Source organism: Equus przewalskii, chromosome 6, assembly GCF_037783145.1.
Source record: "Equus przewalskii isolate Varuska chromosome 6, EquPr2, whole genome shotgun sequence".
NCBI classification, from domain to species: domain Eukaryota; kingdom Metazoa; phylum Chordata; class Mammalia; order Perissodactyla; family Equidae; genus Equus; species Equus przewalskii.
The window spans coordinates 42088474-42113015 of NC_091836.1; the positions used below are offsets into that span (position 1 = coordinate 42088474).

Here is a 24542-nt window from a genome sequence, read left to right on the forward strand (position 1 = left end):
CTCCTCCCCTCTTCCTCCCCCCTTCCTCCCCACGTCCTCCTCCCTTCTCTTCCTGCTCCTCCTCCTCCTCCCCTTCATCTTCTTCTTCCTCCTCTTGTTTTAAAATAAGTAACCCAGAGTGCAATTTAATTAATCAGCTTGCCCAACATCACACTCATGGAGAATAACTGTTCCAGGACTTGAATTTGGTTCTCCTGCTTTCCCATTGTTCATTCTTGATCAAATTGCAGACATAACATAAAGGTAGCTAAGAAGAAATATGGAGAAGGAGAGCAAGGGAAGGCAGAAGGGAGGAAATGAGCAAACAGGGAGAGGGAGAGAGTAAAAGCAATAAAGAAGTAAGGAAGGCAGAAAAAAATAAAGCTAACCAAATATTCTGTTGCAAATTCTTCAGTAAACAAATTTTTACCAGAAAGATCATTCAAAAGTACCTGACGCATAGGAAACTCCATAAAAGTAATTGTTATCAGTCATTCTTTTATGCCTATTGATTCAAGGGAAATGACTAGAACGGAGGGTATCATCTCTATGATGGTTACTGTTGATCCATCTGCCTTAAAATCTAAATATCATCGGTAAAGAAGTAACTGTGTCAGAGAAATTTCATTTTACAGAAAAGAAGATTTCTAAAAGGAATGTTTTCTGGTCATGTTTTAATTCTTCACCATTGATGAATGGTTAATTCTTGGCCTGCTCACCACCACCAAAGCGATCGGCGTTTTGTTATACCCTAGCACTTCTAATGACATCTTGGCTTTCTTCCCAGGTAATTCCAAGAGTCTGAAGCTTACTCGACATCTGCATCGCATGTGTGACTACTTGCGTGATAACAAATGCAGCCATAACAAATGGTATAAAACAAGCTACGCACTGGAGGTTCAGAAAAGCCATGAAATACTACAAAGAGGAAGCTGTCAACTCTCATGCATATCTACAAGTTTCTCAGTGCCACAGCTACTATTTGACTGCAGGAGGGAGTCCTTAGACCACATCAGCAGAAAAAAAATAAAAGGAGGCTTTGGGGTAGTATCATGTGATCATGATGTTTGTAGCTTTTTTGGGAAGGTAATTATAGCCTTACTCAATTTATGACCCACAATGCACCTAATCCCCTCATAAATGCTTCTTATTCACCATCCAGCACTTTCTGATGATGCTGGCCAAATAAATGGTGGCTGTTTCTACCTGGATGATGGCAAGGCTGTTAATTGCAACACTCTATGAAACTTAATTATGCAAAGCAGAGAGGCAACTCTGGAGCTATTAATCAGAGGTTTGATTCAGAGGTAATTTGCTGTTGGACCCAAGGAGCCGTTCTTCTCCTTCCTTCCACTGTGCTGCACTAACAGTTAATCCCCTGCTTTAATGGGAATCTACTGGGCTTGGATCTAGGTGCTTGATGGCAGCAAAGCAGCTTATGAACCTCACCTTGTTTATTAACGGGCAGATATCTAATTTCTTCTACTTAAGTCACCTTTAATTACAGGCAAACAGAAACCAACATCATTGCTGAGCCATCAAGAACAAGTAGTCAATCACTTATTTCCCAACTGTCTGAAGGCAGAATAAGAAAAAATGGGTAGATTATGAAAGTGGGTTAATATGAGGTAGGAGGTAAGATAAAATATACCTGAAATTGGTGGAGTAAAATCATATCACCTGTGAATATCTTTAGAAAGAACATACTGTGTATAGCTTCTGGTAAGGATGATTTCAGTGTTTGCTTCTAAGTAGATTAAGGGGTGAAATTATTAAGCTGACCCAGATGGTGCCTGCAGAGTTCCAAACTCATTGTTTATAGAAGAGAAGGGATCACTACCTGACAAAAAACAAACACCACCACCACTCTTACAATTACCAAAGACCTACATAAAGTAGGAGGAGGTGGAGAGTTTGGCATAAGGAAAGACCAACATTCTGACGTCAGCATCACCTTCAGACTTGTGCCCCCTGCTCCTAATATGAACTCTGTCTTTAAGGAGAGTGGGCTCCCTCCTGTCTCCCACACATCTCTGCCCACCCCCTCCCTCAGACCTGCCCTCAGGCTGTATCAGTCTGGAATGGGTTCTCCACATCTTCCCAAATTCCATCTGTTCTTTACAGGTCAGGCTGCCCTAGTTCAGGTGATTTCTGTCTCGTTTATGGTACAGTACTGTCCACACCACTCATGTGGCACTGAGTCGTGCAGATTTCCTGATAGGGTTTCTAATTCCTTAAATGTGCACTTGTACTCTTAGTGGTACCAGAAATCCTTTAAGGGCAGGGATGGTGTGGTAGGCAGAATAACGGCTTCTAAAGATATCAGTTCTTAATTGCTGGAATTTGTAAATATCACTTTATTTTTTTTTATTTTATTTATTTTTTTTAAAGATTGGCACCTTGAGCTAACAACTATTGCCAATCTTCTTTTTTTTCCCTTAAAGATTGGCACCTGAGCTAATAACTGTTGCCGATCTTTTTTCTTTCTTTCCTTTTTTTCTTTCTGCTTTTTCTCCCCCAAATCCCCCCAGTACATAGTTGTATATTTTAGTTGTGGGTCCTTCTAGTTGTGGCACGTGGGACACCACCTCAGCGTGGCCTGATGAGTGGTGCCATGTCTGCGCCCAGGATCCGAACCAGCGAAACCCTGGGCCACTGTAGCGGAGAGTGCAAACTTAACCATTCGACCACGGGGCCGGCCCCCAAATATCACTTTAAATAAGGAAAAAGGATCTTTGCAGATGTGATTAAGTTAAGAATTTTGAGATGGAGCAATTATCTTGGATTACCCTGGTGGGCCTTAAATGCCCTCACAACTGTCCTTATGAGAGGGAGGCAGAGGGAAATTCCATGAAGATAGAAGAAGAGGAAGCCATGTGACCATGGAGGCAGAGGATGGAGCGATGCAGCCACAAGCCCAGAAGATGGAAAAGGCAAGAAACAGACCCCGCCCATCGTCCCTGGAAGGCAGAGCCCTGGAAAGCAGAGCCCTGCCAACGCGCAGGTCTCAGGCCAGTAACACTGATCTTGACTCTTCACCTCTGGAAGTGGGAGAGTAGATTTCCGTTGTTTCAAGCCACCAGGTTTATGGTTACAGCAGCCATAAGAAACTAATACAAACGTATAGAGTGATCACACGTCCAGAATTTCCCTAGACAGTCCCCGTTTATGCCAAAATCCTGGCATAATTATAACAACATCTTTTCACTCTCAAAATGTTTCTAGTTTGGTGATAAATTGTGCAGTCATCCTAGGGACGGATGGCATTTTAGTCTTCTTTGCATCATCCACAGTACAATCAACACAATGCTAGGCCTATAGTAGTCAAGCAATATATAGTTTTTGAAACAAAAAAGAAAAATTCTTTGTCATTTTGGAAATAATTCATTCACAAGCTTTTCTACAAATTTTGGAAATAGGGAAGTACTCTGGTTGGCTGAAGTAGAGAATATGCTCAGAGGTATCAATTTGGTCTCACCCCAAAAATATTGATCTGAGGTTTGTCCTGAAATGAATAAAGATCTTAATCCCAGACTAGATTTTCACAATTAATAACATTGGGAGCTCTTGGTAGATATGAGGGGCGCATTCCACATGCTTAGATAAAGGTGGTTTTAGGTCTTTCTGAGGTTTATTTCAGAGGAAATATCTACATAACCTAATTTGATGAGGTTGGAAGAGGAAAGTTGGAAGCCCCATCTAAAATGATCCCTTGACACTCAGCTTAGATAGTGCACATGGACTCTTAGAGTAAAGATCTACTGTTTGTCCATATTTACGTGTGAGCGGTGAGGAAACCATCAATCAGGAAGTAACTTAATCTGAGCACTGAGTATATATGAAATAGCATGAAAAGGCATTTAAAAAAGATAAGTTAATATAATTCCAACCAATAGTATCCTTAAGATGCATAGCCAGTGGTTATACGAATAAAGTAACAAATATGCATGAGTGTAAATCACTATATACTAGACACTGGAGAAAAGTAAACAGTAGAAGATGTACTCCACGCACACAGTTTCACTGGGGACACGGCAGACTTGGAAAGACATGGGAGACTTTAACCTAGCAAATGACAGTGCAAGGTTTTATTGTGCTAATTATATGATATTGACTTTAAGTGCCAGAGATATTAAGAGATGGGACAGGGCATTGTAAGCTAAGATAGTAATTAAAAGTTTCATAAAGAGATGTGATTTGAACTGGAGTTTACACGTAGTGTAGGATTCACATTGGTGTTAAAAGGGGCAGGATGGGAGAGTGGGCAAGGCTAAGCCAGGCGAACAGTTTATGACAGGAGTATTCACGTGACATGTGAAAGGAATATCACATGTCACCTTTGTCTTACTCAGTATTAACTGCTAAATTTGGTTTAAAATATGTGTTATAATATTTCTGAAATCCCATGCAACTTAGGATTCTTTGCTCTCTGTTCCTTGGGCTAATATGAAAATGTCAACTCATCCTCTGAATCTAAATTCTTGTGAATTGAGCTGATTAGATGAGATTCTCACAAGTTAAAGGGAGGTGACGTTACACATTGGGATGGAGCAATAGAAATCCATTTAAATAAATTTAATTAGGGAAGATCACCCAAAGTTCTTCCTTTCTCTAATACTACTGAGCTGAAGCAGCTTAGGAATAATTAGATAATATGCCACGGAGCTAGAATTTCTAGCTCTTCCATTGAATGACATGCCTCATGAAAGGAGTGTGTTTAGATATTGATTACAGTTCAAGAGACCTGAACATTGGATGACCTGGTCTGATCTTGGTTATGAAGTATTCACAAACAAATAAATATTTGGAAGTAAGCAAAAAAATTTGTTGAAGAAAATGCAACCCAAAAGTAAATAAACTGATGTCTGTTTTTGGATAATGAAGTTGGAGCAAAAGAGGGAGAATGTGAGCCCCTCCGATGCACAAGAAAGACAATTAAGAAACTGAAATGGAAGTTGGCATAAGGGGAAGGCAACATTTGGAAAGTATTTAAGCAAGTAGAACCAATTTGGTTACCAGGAGGCAATCATACATATGACACGAGAAGAGAAAGCTCTAACAAAAATGTGCCTTATCACACGGTCTCCGCCTTCAACGACCTCCTGCATGGCCGAATGCAAATGATAAGCTGGAGCTTTCATGATCGCTGATTGCTGAGTCTGCTATTCACTGCAGTTGGACTGCTGGCTCTTTAGTGTTTCACTAATAATACAGCTAGAAAGTCTAGCAAGAAACAGAAACACCTGGATCCTATTAATAATTTGCACCACAATGGATATTTGAATCCTGTATGGTGCTGAATGAGACATGGAAAACATGCTACCATTTGTGTTCTAAGATTGACTTTGATCTGTTATTGATGGCATGTTATTAATAAGCTGATATCAGTCATTTACAATTTAGCGAAAATTATTGATCAGAGAGGAGTTGGAAATGTTGGGAAGAGAACTGCAGAAAGTTTGCATAAACAAAACAAGGCAGAGGTGCTGTCGAGTAGAAAAAAAGTTGCAGAATAGATTCACCAGAGAAAATGATGCCTGCAGCAAGTTTCTTTGTGCTGTTCATGTAATCAAAGTGAACGATGGGAAGCTGGAGACTATTGCTATCATCCTGTGCTCTTGGTTGTAGATTTAAACTTTAATAACTACCAGAACAACTACCAGCACAAGAAGATGACTCTTTCTCAGTCAGGTTTATGTGTAAAATTCTTAACTGATAGAGTTGATAAATTTGAGTACTGTTGTTTGTATTTTACAAAGCTCTTCGAAAATCGGAGATGTTCACACAAGGAAGCACAGTGTACTAATGGCTGAATCCACAAGTGAGGTATGATTCTGCAGCCCACAAGCAGAACACATATAGACTCATAAATGTGAAATAAAGCTTTTATTCACTATAATCTAACCCCTTAATCACTAAGATAACAAGAAGAGGGGAGCAAAGTACTTGAATAATAACAAGTGATATTTATGGAACCCAGTTTCCTGGCTCTTTTGGAAGAATACCAAAGACCTGACAGGCCACAAAATTAATGGAATAAGCATAGCAAACAGCAGACACTATACTGAGCACTTACATAGGCTGGGAACTGGGAACTGGAGGATTTCTGTTTTATAGAGGCAGAAACACCACCCAGAAAGAGAACGGAACTCTAGATTCACAACTCACACTTGGAGTCCAGAACCATCTGCTTAGTCGTCACAAGGCGAGGTTTTCTTGAAAGCAAAAGTGTGAAGACACAGGATTCTCCAAGCATTTGGGCTGGGACGAGGACAGGTAGCCTCAAATCCCTGACCCTAACAACAGGATTGACTAATAGCCACAAATGTTGCCATGGAAAGTGAACGGCCAGCAGCCCGAGGTGTGTACCTCCACCACCACCCAACTCCCCGCTCACCAAAAAGACCTTTGTGGAGTTTTCCCAAGAAAAATGAATCTCAAATTATGTCATGGGAATTGATAGAAAAATAAGATCCATTTATGGCAATTTGCTTTATAATCAAATTTCTGAACTCTGTCTTATGTGTAAGGAGACCCACCTATGCCAAGATATGGGCTATGCATTGCCAGACTCCGCCTCAAGGCTCTGTAGCTCAGATGGAGTAATACCCCTTCCACCCTGTAGCTTTCTATGCAGAGAGTAATAAGCAGAGTCTGATTCCCAATTCTGTTCTCGCTTATCACAATCATTCCATCTTTCTTCTATTTCCAACAAAAAAGAAAAATCCTCAGGGCCAGCCTTGTATCACAGTGGTTAATTTCACTCGTTCCACTTCAGCAGCCGGGGTTCACCAGTTCAGATCCCGGGTGCAGACCTACCAGCTGCTTGGCAAGCCATGCTGTGGCAGGCGTCCCATGTATAAAGTAGAGGAAGATGGGTACAGATGTTAGCTCAGGGCCAGTCTTCCTCAGCAAAAAGAGGAGGATTTGCAGCAGACGTTAACTCAGGGCTAATCTTCCTCAAAAAAAAAAAAAAGAAAAGAAAAATTCTGGGCCGGCTCCGTGGCCGAGTGGTTAAGTTCGTGCGCTCCACTGCGGCGGCCCAGGGTTCGGATCCTGGGCGCGGACATGGCACCGCTCGTCAGGCCACGTTGAAGCGGCATCTGACATCCCACAACTAGAAGGACCTGCAACTAAGATATACAACTATGTATGGAGGGGTTTGAGGAGATAAAGCAAAAAAAAAAAAAAAAAAGAAGAAGAAGATTGGCAACAGTTGTTAGCTCAGGTGCCAATCTTTAAAAAAAAAAAAGAAAAAGAAAAATTCTCCTCTTAATACATATCTTACAGAGATGTTGTGAGGATTAAATAAGATAAGAGATATGAAGCAAAAGCCCAGCGACTGTCTCAGAGACTCAATGAATACTTATTGTTATATTGTTCTCCAAACCTAGTGGCTGCCCGCACCCCACTCCAAGGACAACCACAGCAACACGAGGACGCCAACTTTGGAAAAGGATGACTGGTTTGGAAATGTTTCCATTGTGTGTGGAAATAGGCAAAGCCCTGTGGGAGGTCGAAGAGCCTTCCCTTCGGCTAAGAAAGCAGAGAACTCAAATAAAGATACCATGAAGTACAGGAGGTCTCACCGTGAGAATCATTTAAGCGACTTGCACATAGATGTGCAGTTACTTTTAATTAAGTCAATAGTTTTAAGTGATTGTCTATTACAGACATGCTTATCGTTTCCCTTAATCTCTCCTCTAAGGTCAAATTTCGCTGCTCTCTGCACTCGGATTCCAGGCTGTATACATTTACCTCCTGGCCTCCCTCCCCGCACATATGCACACAGGTGTTCACTTCTCCCAGCCCCTAAATAATTAATACCCACTCGTGTTTCTCGGGTGTCCTGGGAACTCCTTCTACAGGCGTACTCCTCAGAGCAGTGGTCTTTTTTTGTTGATCGTAAGCAGTTCGTCTTAGAATTACAAGAGCGGGAGCCAAGATCAATGGCCACCTGATTTACAGCAGCTCTTACCAACAGCTTGTGGAAATTAGAAATAAATATGGGGTCAAACGACTCACCAGTAATTTGACATTGGTAAGTCTGGCTTATTTAGAAGTCTTGAATAATAAGGACCCTCACATCTTCATCTCAACTGAAAGGGCATCAGTGCATTGCCTGAAGAGCCTTCTAGAGCTGAAAAGGTTCTTTAAAGTGTATCACCTTAGAAGTATTTTTCTACTGTCTTAAATACTGCAATGTAACTGAATCAGCAGTGCTACAGTGTAATCATTCACTGCCTCAACTGGCGTATGGCAGTAGGACGATCCGGAGGGACTGCCCTTGGTCCTGAAATCACGTCTGCGTATTTTTTTTTCCAGATTGTGTTTCAAGTGAATGAAACAAGTATCTGTATATTTGAGTACACTAGGAAAGCCATAAAACCACAATGAAATGATTCAAAAGTTTCGTGGATCTAAATGAAAGAGAAGCAATGCAAAATATGAAAAGAAATGACAATTTCATAACTAAACATGCTTATTTTAAGAAAATGACAATGATGCTTAAGTCTGAATGATGATTTGATTCAGTGGGTCCAAAGTTGGCTTTGACTTCAATTTACAAACAGAAATTTCTCGTCATAGAAGTGCTCTAAAATATGAATTTTGAACATACAGAACAGCTTACCAGAGGCGGTAGTATATACATCTGAGTCCTCATTTTCTGTGAAAGTTGTATGATAGTTTTTTTTTTTCCTGAGGAAGATTCTCCCTGAGCTAACATCTGTTGCCAATCTTCCTCTTTTTGCTTGAGGAAGATCTGTCCCGAGCTAACATCTGTGCCTATCTTCCTCTATTGACGACTGGTATGAGTCCATGCCTGGGAACTGAACCTGGGCCACCGAAGTGGAGTGCACCGAACTTAACCACTAGGCCACAGGGCCAGCCCATGTACGATTGTTTTATTAACATACAATGGCAAAAATGCAAATGTTACAGACTTGTAGAAAAATCTGATATAATAAAATGTGGTAGCAGGCCTTACGGAGGTGACTTAGCCCATCTCACGTCCTAGCAGTCTAGTTAAAGGATGAAAGGGATGAGACGGAAGGACATTCTACAATTTGATGCTGGTTCATGATTTGCCTGATGTCAGAGTTTTTTCTCATGGCTAGCACAAGTTTTTCATGATACAATTTGAATCTATTTCTTCTGGTTTTATCCTTAATAGGGACGTAACTGGCCACATAATAGGCTGTCTTATAATTGAAAATTGGTCAATTTCAGGGCAGTATTTGTGTGGTTAGTGGATAACTTTGCATCATCCATACAGTGGATAGTTGGAAAATCTTTAGGAACACTCAATAACTTGGTGGCGGTGCAGACTTGAAGCAGGAAGCAGTTGGTCAAAGTCACCTAGTGGCCACAGCTCTGCTCTCCTCTATCTCACTCCACCATCCTTCACCTCATCCATCTTTGAATTTCATAGGCACAGCATCTCAGCATTTATGAGTCCATTTTGAACGTAAAAATAAATGAATGTCAGAAGCAGCAAAGTAGGATGAGCAGTGGCAGTCAAGGCCAGGGAAAGTGAGTAATATTCTAAAAACAAAGAGAGGGAAGTGATATGAGAGAGGATCAAATTCAACATCTGGGTTTGAGAAAGGAAGAATCTGATATTCAAGGAGATGAGATGGCACAATCGAGATTACACAGCTAGTCAGGGAAACAGCCAACACTAGAATGAAACTTTCAATTTTGATTTCTCTATCCTTTCTGCTATATCATATTGCATCGTCTCTTTCCACACAGTGCACATGTACACAATCCATGTATAAAAGAGGAGCCAGGGAAAAGACTGAAACATACAGTTTGTGTTTTAGGTAATCTACTTGCCCTTCCCTGAGAATTTCTTTTGGCTGCCCAGACGCCTATGGTGAATGCTTTGCTATCCTCCCTGACTCAGGTCAAATGTCAGCCTTCTCTGACTCACCATTTGACCCCGGTGGAGGAAAGCATGGCGTGAGGGCAGTGGCACCAACTTTGGTTTGAGATGTGGTTAGCAAGTGGCAACCTGAGATTGAAGGTCAGGTCTGTTTTGATACCAATACCTGCAACGTGAGCTGTGCCACGTTCAGAGTGACCAGGAGGGCTGAAGGAGGTGGCCTTCAGAACGTGCTGAGCCCACAGGAGGCCTCACCCATCTCATTTATCTCTTCTCTCATTTCCCTCTTCTCTCATTTCCACATTCCCTTTTCTGTTTACCTCCCAGGCAAATTATCATGGACTTATTGTTTTCAGGGCATTTTTATTAATCAAAAGACTTTATATAGCTTTTTTCCACTTTTTTTCTTTTGCTTAGAAATATTCGCCTTGAGCTAACATCTGTTGCCAATCTCCCTCTCTTTTTTAATTTTTTTCTCCCCAAAGCCCCAGTACATGCTTGTATATTTTTTTAGTTGTGAGTCCTTCAAGTTCTTCTATGTGAGCCACTGCCATGGCACGGCTACTGACAGATTAGAGGTGTGGTTCTGCACCCAGGAGCCAAACCTGGGCTGCCAAAGTGGAGCGCGCCGAACTTTAGCTGCTAGGCCATCAGGGCTGGCTCGTTTTTTTTCTTTGTCCAACCAACGAGCATATATGGAATTGCAAGTCAGGCTCAGTGCCAGGAGCTAGAGAACTAATAATCAACTGATGAGATAAAAGCCTATTGGGAAGGACTTTATATACAATACCAAAAACTTGAGGCTTTATCTTATGGGCTAATGGGAGCTATTGGAGAATTTTAATATAATCTGATTTTTATTTTAGGTGAATTAACCACCATGTGAAGGACAGATCAGAGGTGGAAAAAAGTCAGTAGGAATTCCAGTTTCGGTGGTCTAGCCACCGGGAAAACAAGGAAGGCTTGACTTAGGCAGTAGGCTATTGTAAGAATGAAAACAAAAGAACAGTACCCAAACATTGTGCTCTAGTTGGTACTTTTTTCTCATGGGTCATGGAGTAGCAATTCTGAAACCATTTTATTTGCGTATTGTGGTTAAGCAAATAATTGTAGATAATGAGAGCTAGGTTTCTTGCTGTTGGAGACAAAAGGTTCAAATAAGAAAAGAGGGAGACTAGAATAAACTTGTGGTGCTGATTAGAGTCAGAAGTGTCAATATGGACTCATGGGATTTTAAAATATAGACACAGAGATAGAGAGAGAGCGATGAGAGACAGAGGGAAATGTGCAGATACATGAGTTAGCCCACATCCCTGTATTTCCTGGCCCGGTCCACCAACAGGGACTAGACGCAGCCACCCCACAGCAGCAAGGAGCACACGAAGCACTGAGACCTGGGCTTCTAAGTACCATCCTCCAATAAAACTAACCAGGGCTCCTTAGAGAACTGCTAGGTTCCGAGGAGAGGAAGGGAACTTCAAAGATGAGTCTGTAGCCTTTTCTGGGGCGATAAAATAGGAAAGTCCTTAAAAGGGAAAGAGAGGTGTCCTTATTAAACAGCTATAGGAGCCAACTTTAAAGAGCTCCCAATGACAAGAGTTGGAACAACCTGAGAAACAAAATAAATAACAAAGATTAGAATAAATAACCATGCGTTCACGTTGGTGTAAATAAATAACTGAATATGTACAGAATTGGAGGAGGACACCACTCTTCCTTGCAGGAGAATTTCAATTAACAAACGTAAGGAAAAACGAAAGAAACATAAAATCACCGCTATAAGCCTACAGTAATAACTACTTCCACACCAATCAGTGTAAACATTAATGGGCAAAAGTTTAAGCAGAAACAAGATATGCTTATCCTCCCAAATATTTACAAGGGGAAAAAAGTAACTTTACAATGGAGATTTCATCACCAGGGATAATATCACTGGTGAGTGACACATGTCAATATCATGTACCTGCTGATATCATGAACTGTGAGCAGCATATACTTTCTGTGGTATCTTTCCCACAGAATTCATAATCTTGGACTAATCATGGGAAAACATCAGTAAAACTAAATTGCGAGATACTGTACAAAACAATAAACACTGCTCTTCGAAAGTGTCACGGTTACAAAAGACAAGGAAAGACTGAGAAACCGTCACAGATTGGAGGAGACTAAGAAGACATGACAACCAAAGGCCACACAGGATCCCGGACTGGATCCTGGAACAGAGAAATGACATTAGTGGAAAAATTGTGAAATCTGAATATGTTCTGTTTGTTGATCGCTTAATAGGATTGTACCAAGGTTAACTTCTAAGTTTTGATAATTACCCTGCAACTATGAGGGTGTTGATAAGAGGGAAACTGGGTGAAGGGTATTTGGGACCCTCTATGTACTCCTACGACTTTTCTATAAGTTCAAACTCATTTCCAAAAAAGAGACGGTGGAACTGGAAATGGATAGAAGAAGGGTACAGAATCTACAAGACGAGAGACCAATGCGACGTCGAGTGTCGGGGAGAGGCTGACTCACGGTGAGCAGCGTTCACCAAGGCAAGGACATCAGGCAGCAAGGTGGGCTTGGGAGGCAATGAGGCCTTCATTTTGGGGCATGCTGAGTTTGAGTTCCTCCTGGAACATCCAGATGGACTCGCAATTTAGGCAATTTGAGGAATGTGTCTAGAGTCTAAGAGAGAGTGATAAACTGGAAATATATGTTGTGAAGTGGTCAGCTTCTATGCGTTTATTAGAGGCACAAGAATGGATGGAATCATAGAGAAAGAACATGAATGGTGAAGAGAAAGGAGTCTGGAGGATGAAACTCAAATTTAACTCTTGTTCATGTTAACCTTATTTTACAAATTTTTGTGGAGCGGGATATGGCTCATTCATTTCTGCATTCTTGCCACTTGGTATTGCGCCTGGCAAATACTGTGTGCCCACAAATGTGCACCGAACACACATTTGCAAGAAGGAGTAGAAGAAGCAGTGAGTCCACCTCCCTGGATACCAGGACTGCACAGACGTGTAAATCTCTCTAACCATATTTCATTCTGTGTGTTCACCATCCTTGCATCGCAGGTTATTTTAAAGGCATTTTCCTTTAGTCTAAAACCTAAGTAATCGATAGAATCGATACCTCAAAGCAAATTATACTTTACGGTATAATATTAACTTCTACCTGATCTATTTATTCCCCTCACCACTTCTAAGAGAATGGTAAAACAGTCAACAGTTTTAGAATACAAAAAAAAATGCAGCAAATGTTTTGTGTGGGGTCACATAATCTGCCGGTGGGTCTCATCTAGAACAAAGAGGAGCTTACTTCATTCCTGCCGCCCTTGCTGGATGTCCAAGAGTCATTCTTCCCTAAGAAGACTGTTTCCAGCCAGGACTGAGGCGGAATGAATCAGTCCACGCCAAACGAGAATCCTTAACCTGAACTCCAGGCTCAAATAGAAAAGAGAAGCCCTCATCTCACCCGCAAGTGCTCTCAGCGCGGAGTTCCTGCCCTGTGCGCCCAGTCCCTTCCACACAGCTCTCTGCGTGCCAGGCAAATAGCCTGCTAACACAGTTTGCTTTGCTGTGGAAAACAGTAAAATATAATGCTATTTAAAAAGACAAGTGGCTGCTGAAATCCCCATAACATTGCACCATTTGGGAAAATAGAATTTACCTGAATATTTTAGGCTTAACAATTGCCGACCAGATGGCAGGCAGCAATATAAAAGGTATTACAAAGCTCCACTCCTCCTGCATGTCATTTAGTAGGATATTGTGCTCGGAATCCTGTCCTGTCACTGCTGGGTGAGATATCCCTCCCTCCTTTCAGTTACATTTTCTTTAACACTCCAAGGACAAAAATCATTTACAAATATTGCTGGGGATTATTAATTTATAATCTTTGCACTTACAGGCATTGTTCTTGAAGCTCTTCCAGGGGTACACACTGGGAAGGAAGGGTGCTTAAGGGGAGGGGGAAAGACTGAAACCAGAAGAAAGGATGCAGGACATAGTTTGGTTCTTCTTGCTAAAGAAGATGCTGCTTTTCCTTTAGTTCTTTGGAAGTACTGAGAATTTGGCCCAGACTTTCTAGAGCTTTTAAGCTAGAACACTGCATCATTAGTGGTGGAGTCTTAGGATTCTAGAAGCAAAAGGCCCAGCTAGTGTTCAAATGGAAGCTCAGGGACAATGGGAAGGGATGTTTAGGCCAAACTCAGCTATAGGAGATGAAATAAACTCTAAGTAGGAGGACAGGACATGGTGCTCAAAGGAAAGCATGATTCAGAAAGAGAAATTTCAAGAGTTTAGGAGACTAAGATGAGATTTAGAATGTGGTGTGGCAACAGATAGGAGGGTCCACGCCACGGGACAGAAGTCCAGCTTCTAGAAGCAAGTCAAAGCAAAGGCCATGTTTTGGAGTAACTGGAGCATAAGAGAAATTATTAAAGCAGGCATTCAGGCATAGAAACAAGGTGGTCACAGTTAAGAGGATGGTATTACAGCTGGGCAGTTGTGACAGAAACATCGCAGTGCTTCTCCACCAAGAGCTGGCAGAAAGTAGAGGAGGAAGGGCACAGAAGTGGACTTGCCACTAAGACACATCGTTCACTGTGTGGGATTCATGAACTCCCTACCCCGGAACCTGTGCCAGTGCACAGGACCTGAGCTGGCAGATGATCCCTGTCCGGGGGACGAGGATGGAAAGTCCAAGACTGTGTGTGTGTGTTTGTATAATATCGTACTGCATTATATACATTATATATAAAATCAGATTATAGGGGATATCTTAAAGAAGAAAGACAACTGGAGATTCATATGCTAAATGACTTTCCTCTGTAAAGATTGAGAATGCATTTACATCCGAATTCTTTCCAAAACATTTTACAGCAAATGTGTTCAATAATAAATATATGTAGTTAATGAGGCGCATCTAACTAACCAAGAGAAGAAAATACCCCCCAAACTATACCCTCCACCGCCACCAGTGACATCAACAACAAGAAAACACTTCCATGCTACTTCTGTAACTTTTCTGTAAGGCTCCATTTGCTTCACTGAGAATGGATGGATGCGCACGGATTCTCTGACCTCCCCCGGCTCCCTCATCTCACCCAATGTGTGTGTACTCAGCAACTCTATCTGAGCAGAGAGAATGAAATAATAGAGGACGAGCTGGAGCCCTGAATAGGCTGTTTAAATTAGTTCCAAGGCCTGGGTAATTGTCTCTCTTCCCTTTGCTTGGCCTATGTAAACACAGATTTGAATGAGTGATCAAAGATAGAATAGTCATGGGGCTGCCCAGTGGTGCAGCGGTTAAGTTCGCACGTTCTACTTTGGTGGCCTAGGGTTCACTGGTTCGGATCCCCAGTGCAGACCTATGCACTGCTTGTCAAGCCATGCTGTGGCAGGCATCCCACATATAAAGTAGAGGAAGATGAACACGGATGCTAGCTCAGGGCCAATCTTCCTCAGAGGGGAAAAAAAAAAAGAAGGAGAAGAAGAAGAGGAGGATTGGTGGTGGATGTTAGCTCAGGGTTAATCTTCCTCAAAAACAATTAAAGATAGAATAGTCACATAGTGATCAAAAGAAAATTACAGGCAGCTCAAAGAAATCATGTTATCTCAGGTTTGGAGGAAAAGAAAGCATTTTGATTCCTAGCTCAGGCTTTCCTCTCCTGTCTACAATCTAGAAGGAGGTCATTCCTTGCTTAGGGAGAGAATAAAGAGAATTCAAACAAATAAACAAAAAATCTTCAAGCTTGATGACATCTTAAAACTCTGAGTTTACATTATTGCTCTATCACGTGACAAAAAAGTCACATAAAAAGTTATTTAACTTTTTTGAGCCTCAGTTTTCTCATCAACAAAGTCAGAAAACACCAACCATCTCTGAGGTTTATGTTGACGATAAAAGGGTAAGATGTGTATTAAAGTTCCTTTATAATGCCTTATACACAAAAAGTGTCCCAATGACAAGTATGATAGCTACATAAATGAATAAATGAATGAATAATGATTAGACACATGGCTACAGTCATGGAGTAATTTCTGGTCATGGACAGCATAAGCCTGTACTACCATTTATCTTTGTAGTATTTATCACTATCTGACCTTACAAGATGTATTTCTTTATTTATATACTATCTGCCTCCCCCACTAAAATATAACTGTCTCATGGGCAGCAAATTTGTCTTATTCACTGCAATATCCCCAGTCACCAGACCAAAGCTTAGAATTTAGCAGACATTTGGTAAGTGTGTGTTGAATAAATGAAAGAACAAAGGAATGTGGCCACCAAGTTCTGAACCCCGACCTGCCTGACTCTGAAGCGGGTGCCCTTAGTCACTAAGCTGTGCTAATTCTTGGTGAGCAAATAAACTCTGAAAATGATGGAGGCACATTTCACTCGACACCATGGTGGGTCTTCCTCATGCAGAAGAATGTCCCCCAAACATGTCCACATCCTAATTCCCAGAGCCTGTGAATGTGTCACTTTATGCGGCAAAAGGGATTCTGTAGATGCAAGTAAGTTAGGGACAAAAATACGGGAAGTTAGGCTTGGATTATCTAGCAGCCTCAATTTAGTCACATGGACTCTGGAAAGCAGAGAATCTTTCCAGGCTGTGGTCAGAGAAAGAGCTGAGAGGCTGAGGCAGGATCAGAGAGATGTTACGATGCTGGCTTTGAAGATGGAGGAAGGGGACCACAAGCCTAAGGAATGCAGGCGGCCTCTAGAAGCTGTAAAAGACAAAGAAATGGATTCTCTCCCAGAAACCCAAAAGGATTCAGGCCGGCCTGCCAGCACCCTGATTTCAGCCCAGTGAGACCCGAGTCAGCTATCTGGCCTGCGGAACTGTTAGATACCACATTTGTGTTGTTTTAAGGCACGCTGTCTGTGGTAATGCATTACAGCAGTGATAGGAAACCAACAAGAATTCGAGGAAGTCCATTGCTTACTTGCTACCAGAATATGACTTTAACCATCATAAGAAATTTTCTTTCACATTTTTCAAAAAATTAGTTTCATTCAATAAACTACCTTCTAAACAGTCCCCCAAACTTGGGCCAAAATTAGACAATTCAAAACCTGGGGCCGACTGTAAAAGTTTGGTGTTTTTTTCCCCTCTACATGTGCTTGTAAGAAAACTCAAACCTCAGTGGATTTTCTTTGTTCCAGAAATGTGGGCTGACTTCCACACACTATTTATTAAGCAGTGGGTAGCACTATAGATCTGGAGCCAAAACCTTCCTTGGCTACTCACTCGATGCTGCCTTCCATAATAAGTAAAAAAAAAATTTTAAAAACTGCTCCTGCTGCCAGCGTTTCATACAGTATCTGCATCTTCCTGAGCCCGCTAATGGTTACAGCCTCCTCATCAAGGGCCCTGAAGGTGTGTGGTTTTTCTAGCTGCCCACGGCTCGTCTGTCTCCACCACAGAGCCATGCGGCCTGGCAGTGGTGACGCTAATGCTCTGGGAGTCCTCAGATCTGAAGAAATGGACTTAGCGGTAGAAAATTAATGCGCATCCGTTCATCACTGCAGACGGTAGAGTGGGCTGTAATTTTAGCTTCTATCCCCCAAATAATGTTTGTTGTCATGCTGTAATCTTGGCAATTAGTGTAACAGATGAACATATCGCTTCATCTGAAATATTTGCTAAACATGATAGGACCTTAAAAAACCACACCTCAGCACGCGCATGTGTGTGTCTGTGTGTGTCTGTTCGTGTGTGCATGTCTGTGAGTGTGTGTGTGTGTGTGTGTATGTGTTTGAAGAGAGGCCATGTGTGTTGGGTAGTCTGTGGAATTAAAAACTGAACCAAATAAAAACTAGCTGAATAAGGTAAAATGGGGAACATTGCAAGTTCACTCAAAATAAATTTGATGCTTGTCTCCTAAATCTTTTTAATAATTATTTCACTTAGTATTTTTTTAACCTTAAAAAATGAAGGCTTCAAACGGGTCCAGAAAAGTCACACATCTACCTTTCCTCTTTTAAAATATGAAACTTAATGCATGCACAGTTTCTAAAGTAGAATCTAATGGCAATAAAAGTCAATTGGCCCCGTCAGCATTGGACATATTACTCTTGTGATATTATATTAACTTGAGTGCTGCTAAACTCATTTGCTTGTAAAATAGACTCAACCAGTGAATGGACTCTTCATTTTCAGAGTGGACACACTTGCATATATGTTGAACTGGTACTTGGGCAAACTCCCACCAATGCTGAACCAGGAAACTTCGGTCATTCCAAAGTCACCCCAAAGTGAAATCTAGAGCAGAAACTTTAAACCCATCTCGTATCACCTCACCTTCCTCTATATTATAAATGTCCACAGAATCAAATCTTCATCATCAATGAACTAATTCAAAAAATTTTTGTGGATTTTCTATGATGTGGTAGGTACCATCTTAGGTTGGGGGGATATAGCAAGAACAAAATATTCAAAATTTCTTGCTTTGGTCTGAGCCCTCATCTAATAGGGGATACTGATGAAGAAAGTAATGCAGTGTTCCAGACAGCAACACATTTTAAATGGGAAAAATTAAGTAGGTGGGGGTGGTGGTGATAGGAAGTACAGAGAGAGAGTGAAAACTTGACTCTGAGTGAGAGCATTCAGGCAGAGGAAACCAGCGCCAGGTGCATGAGACAGGGGCGTACTCTCTGTGCTTGGATAGGAGCAAGAAGACAAAGGAGGCTGGAACAGAAGGAAAGGAGAGAGGGAAGAGACACAGTCAGAGAGGCAACCAGCATTCTTAAATATACAGAGTCAAGCCCTCAAGCATGAACAATATCCACGTTCACAGAGAGAATACAGGCAACAGGCCATTTTATTTTGACCAAAGGATAGTAGCATAGGAATTAGAAACTGCATTTTATGATTTTTAACCCTTGGTCTTAAACATTTAGCTTTTTGGGGTTTTTCTTTGTTTTTTGTTTTGGTGAGGAAGATTGGCCCTGAGCTAACATCTGTGCCAATCTTCCTCTATTTTGTAAGTGGGATGCCGTCACAGCATGGCTTGATGAGTGGTGTGTAAGTCCGTGCCCATGATCTAACCCTGTGAACCTTGGGCTGCCAAGGTGGAGTGCATGAACTTAAACACTATGCCCCTGAGCAGGCCCATAGCTTTTTTTTTTTACTTATATTCATATGTGTGGTATATAGTACAGTATAAATGTATGCATCTGTGCTACAGATTTGGGGATATTCAGGGCTAGAATAACATGATGCATTAAAGAAATTATGACTTCATCACCAAGCCCCACATGAACATTTTTTCAATGTTCAATGGCTGTTTTTCCTAAACTCAGTTCAATTATTATATTTAATTGAATCTAAAATGTCATTGCTTATAAATACACCATCAGTTTACAATCCTCTAAGAAAGAAAAAGAATACTTCTAATTAACCCACAACACGCTATCAAAAACATATCACAATTTTAGAGATGTTTTAAAATTTGAAAACTTGTATATTGTAGAATGAATGAAATATAGTACATTCACTTCTGTCCTGGTCTGAAAAATGCATAAATTTTGACTTACTATGATGTATTATTTTTGCGAACCTTCTTTGTTAACCTTGACTCAAAGTAAAAAATTGCATTTGCATTTCCTTTTCTTTGGACATACGTGTTGAGAGACAAAAAGTTTTTATTCCAGGGCATTTTTCAGTCTCGGAAGTCTATTAGTATTAACAGAAGTAGTAATTGTCTAGAAGTGGCAGTGGAGCTAGAAATGAGTACCATAGTGATAGTATCCATCACCTGTTTATGGAGTATTACCTGAGTGTATGCTGCTGTGTCTGCCTATTGCTCCGCCTGGCCACACTCCACGTATGAATTTAAAACCAGATGAGAGAGGCCAGCAACAACCAGCACAGTAATTGATTGTACCTGCACTGTCTTCTTTATTTTATATCCATATTAGTAGCTTCTAGCAGAATATCCAAATTCCCTTTCTTAAGCTTCTTTGGGTGTGTTATGTGTAAGTGAGTCAGTGCTGGTGTGTTAGCCTAAAACTGCAAGCTCATGGTGACATCAGACCATTCTATGTAACTTTTTTATTATAATGACAATTGCTAGTATTTGTTGCATACCTATTACCAGGTCTGCTTCTAACTATTTCATGTGCGTTTAAGTCTCAGACCTACCCTATGAGGTAGATTCTATTATTATTATTGCTCCCATTTACAGATGAGAAAACTGAAGCACAGACAGGTCGGGTTATTTGTCAATGGACAAAAACAGAGAAAGAGCCTACATGTCATGGTGGTGACCAGTTCCATGCTGTCTATCAGATGCTCCATACTAGCTATTTTATGAGAGTCAGATTGTTGCACCAGAACACACGCACATCCTATCCACAGGGCCGCCCTGCCTCAGCTGGTGCAGTCATGAACACAACCACCTCTGTTACACCAGCTCCATTGCATACGCACAAAGGCTCACAAGACTAGACAGAGCTGTCTATCTGCCTACGATGTAGATATTCAAACTGGCCTTGCTCACAGCCTCAGTGATTTCACTGGTCTAAGATACTGAGATTTTTTTTGCTTCAAAACTGTAATCTAAAACAGTAATCAGAATCTGTCCTTTTTGGTGCCTTCTCTTTAAAATTCATGGCACATCATGTTGACAAGTCAAGACATTCCAGCAGCGCAGTTGAGTTGTTCACCCAGGTGAGATGCACATGAATGGAAAATCAGAGCACCGTTTTCCACCAGCACCACATCAGAATTGATCTCGCACGGCACGCAGTTCCCAGGCCACCCAGCTGTCCCCGACCCTTCCCTCACAACAGTAAGAGGCTTCTTTTTAGCTCCCGACAGGCTAAAAATTCTTTGCTCAGAACCGCTTGGAATTTGTTGCTCTTAGTAGCAACCCTGATGTGATCTCCCAAAAGGGGAGATTACCCATGAATTACAACATCACCAGTAACCAGCTTCCAACACTTATTTTCTGGATCATCTAATTGCCTGAGCAAAAAAAAAGAACTCTTGTTTTGTTTTCACTCTTGACTCTTCTCTGCCACATTTTCCATTGCTCTAAGTCCGAGCCTGCCTGAGCATTCATACCATCATCCAGGGAGTTAAAATAAAGGTACACAGCAAGAAACACAGAGATGCTAGTGTCACAAAGGTCCCCAACCTAGGACAGCTTAGCTCGTGCAGAGGACAGATCCTGGAAACAGCCCTGGAGGAAGGACTGGAACAAAAGGACCTTGTTACTCCCCTGTGCTGACAAGTCTTCCACCAAATTTAATTGAGTAGTTCAGAGAACACTGCATTTTCTGTAATTTCCGAGGCTTTTGCATTAAGTTAGTGTGGAACTACATTCTTTTACGTTCCAAACCTTCCAGGAAATGCCTTGGAAAAATTGGTTTCGAATCGGCTTTGTCCTCGACTCTGAATAAATGCCAGTGGTGGGGCCGCTTCTGTCCCTGTGGCAGAGCACGCTGAAGAGACGCATTCCTCCTACTCCATCTTTACACTTCATCTGATTATTTTGGATGCGTTTAACACTATACAAATTTTACTTCCCCCTAATATGTACCGAAACTCATCGAACAACACACTTAATTTTTATAACCTGACCAACTATGTGGTGAATTTAATGGATACAGACAATCTACTTGGAAAGAGAACTATTTCCTTTATGCTCCCCTCCCCCTCCTCCTCCTCCTTCTCCTTTTTTTTTTTTTTAAATAATAGCTGTCTTTCTTGATCCCATGGACCTGGAGTCAGATTGATGGAACCGGGTCGGAGTCCTGGTTTTTCCAGTCATTCAGTCTGAGATTTTTGAGACATTCTCTCTCTATTTCTTACACATAAAATGAGAACAATAACCTCACCTAACTCAGAGTTTCTTGCTGTAAGTAAATGAGATAATCTGCATGAAACAAGTACGAGAGTGCCCAGCACATAATAAATATCTAAGAAATGTTAGTTCCTGTTATCATCTTCCTCCTTCATAAATTAAAAAGTTATGTATTTTCACCAGTTACAGAATGCTAACATCTTATAAATATTTTTTGTTTATGAAGTATTTATTTGATAATCTAAAATAAAAACTCAAAAATTATGCTCTTCTCTGAAGATCAATTAACTTTGCCAATGTGTAAATAAATGGCATTGGTCACCTCACAATTTAGAATTGGATGCTGTCTCTGGCCCTGTGCCCAGTCTCTTCTTTCTCCCAATGTTTCTGCTGGATGCAAAGTCTGCAAAGGAAACTGTGTTATGGGGCCCACTAACTGCCCAGATACACAGAATGCACCAGGCCAACTCGGGACTGGGGACGAGGAAATATTTTGTAAAAAAATAACAAACTCTAATTCATTCATTTTATGCCCATTCCCCCATTGCTCTCTGGCTCCTGGAATGGAGGTGCCGCACACTGGACGCGGGTTACTTCCCAGGCTCTGGGGCCCTTAGGAGCTCGGAGGGGCTGCGGTTATCGGGGGAAGGCAGCATCACAGGTTTCACTTCCACTCAGATTTTAAGCAGCTCTAGAAAGAGCATCGATTTTGGTTAAACTGATTTTATTCATGATTGGTTTAGATGGTGTATTCAAAAGATAGATTGTATCAGACTGTCAGCACATATGAGACTGGGAGAGCAGATCCCCTCTTTTGTGTGTGCGTGTGGTCCTAAAATTTCCTCTATTGATAGTTTGGTGGGATTTGGCCTTTAAGGGGACTGAAAAGACATTTCCACAGCATGAGACACTCCGGATGGGAGTATTATATGGCAATTTGGTTATGTCAAAAGCATAAAATCAGGCTTCCCAACACTGCCTCTGATTTCCTCTGCAGAAAATACCCATTTGTCTTATGACCTGGTATTAATGCAGATTAGGTATCGACTCTGATTTAGTTAAAATATATAATAATAGACATACAGACCAAATGCCAACCAGTGATTAAAAACTCAAGGTGGATCCCAAGGATTCAGGATGGTGGCTGTTGTGGCAAATGCCTGCATGACTATTGCAAACACAGGAGTAGGCATGAGGTTCACCATCACTGCCTTTGAGTGCAAACTTCAAGCAGGATGGCGTTAGGAATCACATAGTCCTAAAAACTTTAGCACCAAACAGAAGTCTTCTGCTGAAAAACACTCACAATTATACATATGATTTTATATTAGCACATACCATCGACTTCCAATTATTTATTCCAATGAAAGGCAGCTGCCACTTTAAAAAAATAAGAGATAAAGTGAAAATATTTCAAAATTATTTAAAGATGGCTGATGGCTATAGGGTGTAGCATATGGTCTTTCTCACTCAGCATATTTGTCCACTTATTTATGCTCTGTTCAGACCAATATTAATATCAGTTTTTTATTCTATAAACAGCTACTGACTGATGGCAATTGAACAGAGATTAATTGAAGGCAGGTATTTGGAGAAGTCAGTTTGAGATTAAAACCATCCCATAGTTGGATTATACGGAGACACATGCATATCCTGTTCTCAAATACGTAATACCCATATATGTTCATTGTGACTCTTTTTCAGCAGTAATTTTTTAGCCAGGTGTATGCAAAAAAATCACCTGGGCGTCTTTTGCAAACACAAATGTGTAGGTCCCGCCATCCAAATAATCTGATTCAATAAGATTGGGGTGGGTCTCATGCATTCACATTTAAAAAAGAACGTGAACCCTATTTAACAGTTAATGCTGGTATGCACTTGTTAAGCTACCACATTAAAGACCAGATTTTTTAAAATGTTAGCCGTTTAGGCACTTGAGAAGAGCCCTCAGTCTTTCCTAAGAACTATTGGGTATGTCAATGGATATCACCATTGACCCAATGGCTAAACCCAACAGTCTAGGAATAATCCTTGATTACCTACTTTCCCCATCCAATTCGGCATCCAGTGCTCCTGGCTCTATCTCCAAAACACTTTTCAGATATGTCCGTCTTTTCTCTGCTTCACAGCCAATTTAGTCCAAACTGTCATCTCCCCACCTAGCCACTGCTTTATCCCTGGAGATTAGCATAGTGCCAGACACGTAATACCTGCTCGATAAAAATTTGTTGAAAGAATAAACAAACAATTGGGCAACTATGAATGGTGTATTTTTCAACAACTACTTGCACTAGACCTGATATATACAAAATTAATATTAATAGACATAGAATTAAAAAGAAGGTTGATAATATATCTAATTATAGGGCATATGGCCTGGGTTGGGCTAAATAGGAGCGAAGAGAAGTATCCCAATGGCACCTTGGCCCCCCTGAGTTCCCAGAGATGTGGACACCTGTGATCTAAGCCTGCCCCATCTCCTGCTTCACTCCTCCTCACAATGGACGAGCTGGGGAAGTGCACGTGCCAGAGCTACACCGGGTCCACAGTCCACACAGGCTATCTGGTGGCAAAATATCAATTATCACCTCCTCATCTGAGACGCAGAAGGCTGGATTCCTGGAGGGTCTCCATGGCCCACTTGCACTCTGTTCAATTTGAAAGCTTACAAAAAACACCCTTTCTCCTTTCAAAGGACAAAAGTTATGAAATAACTGCTTGAAGTGAAACACATATGAATATAAATGGAAAGATAATATGGTCTGATCTGAAATAATGGACGCTGCAGAAATAGGCATCTCAAATTTACACGCACCCAAAAGGCACCCCAAGAGAAGCAACAGTTGTAACCACTA

At 41.2% G+C, this 24542-nt stretch overlaps 1 protein-coding gene across 7 annotated transcripts in view; it reads right to left on the bottom strand.

Moving 5' to 3' along the window:
* Nucleotides 1–24542, bottom strand: part of OPCML (opioid binding protein/cell adhesion molecule like) — a 1020156-nt gene that overhangs the window by 788814 nt on the left and 206800 nt on the right. The window lies entirely within an intron of this gene.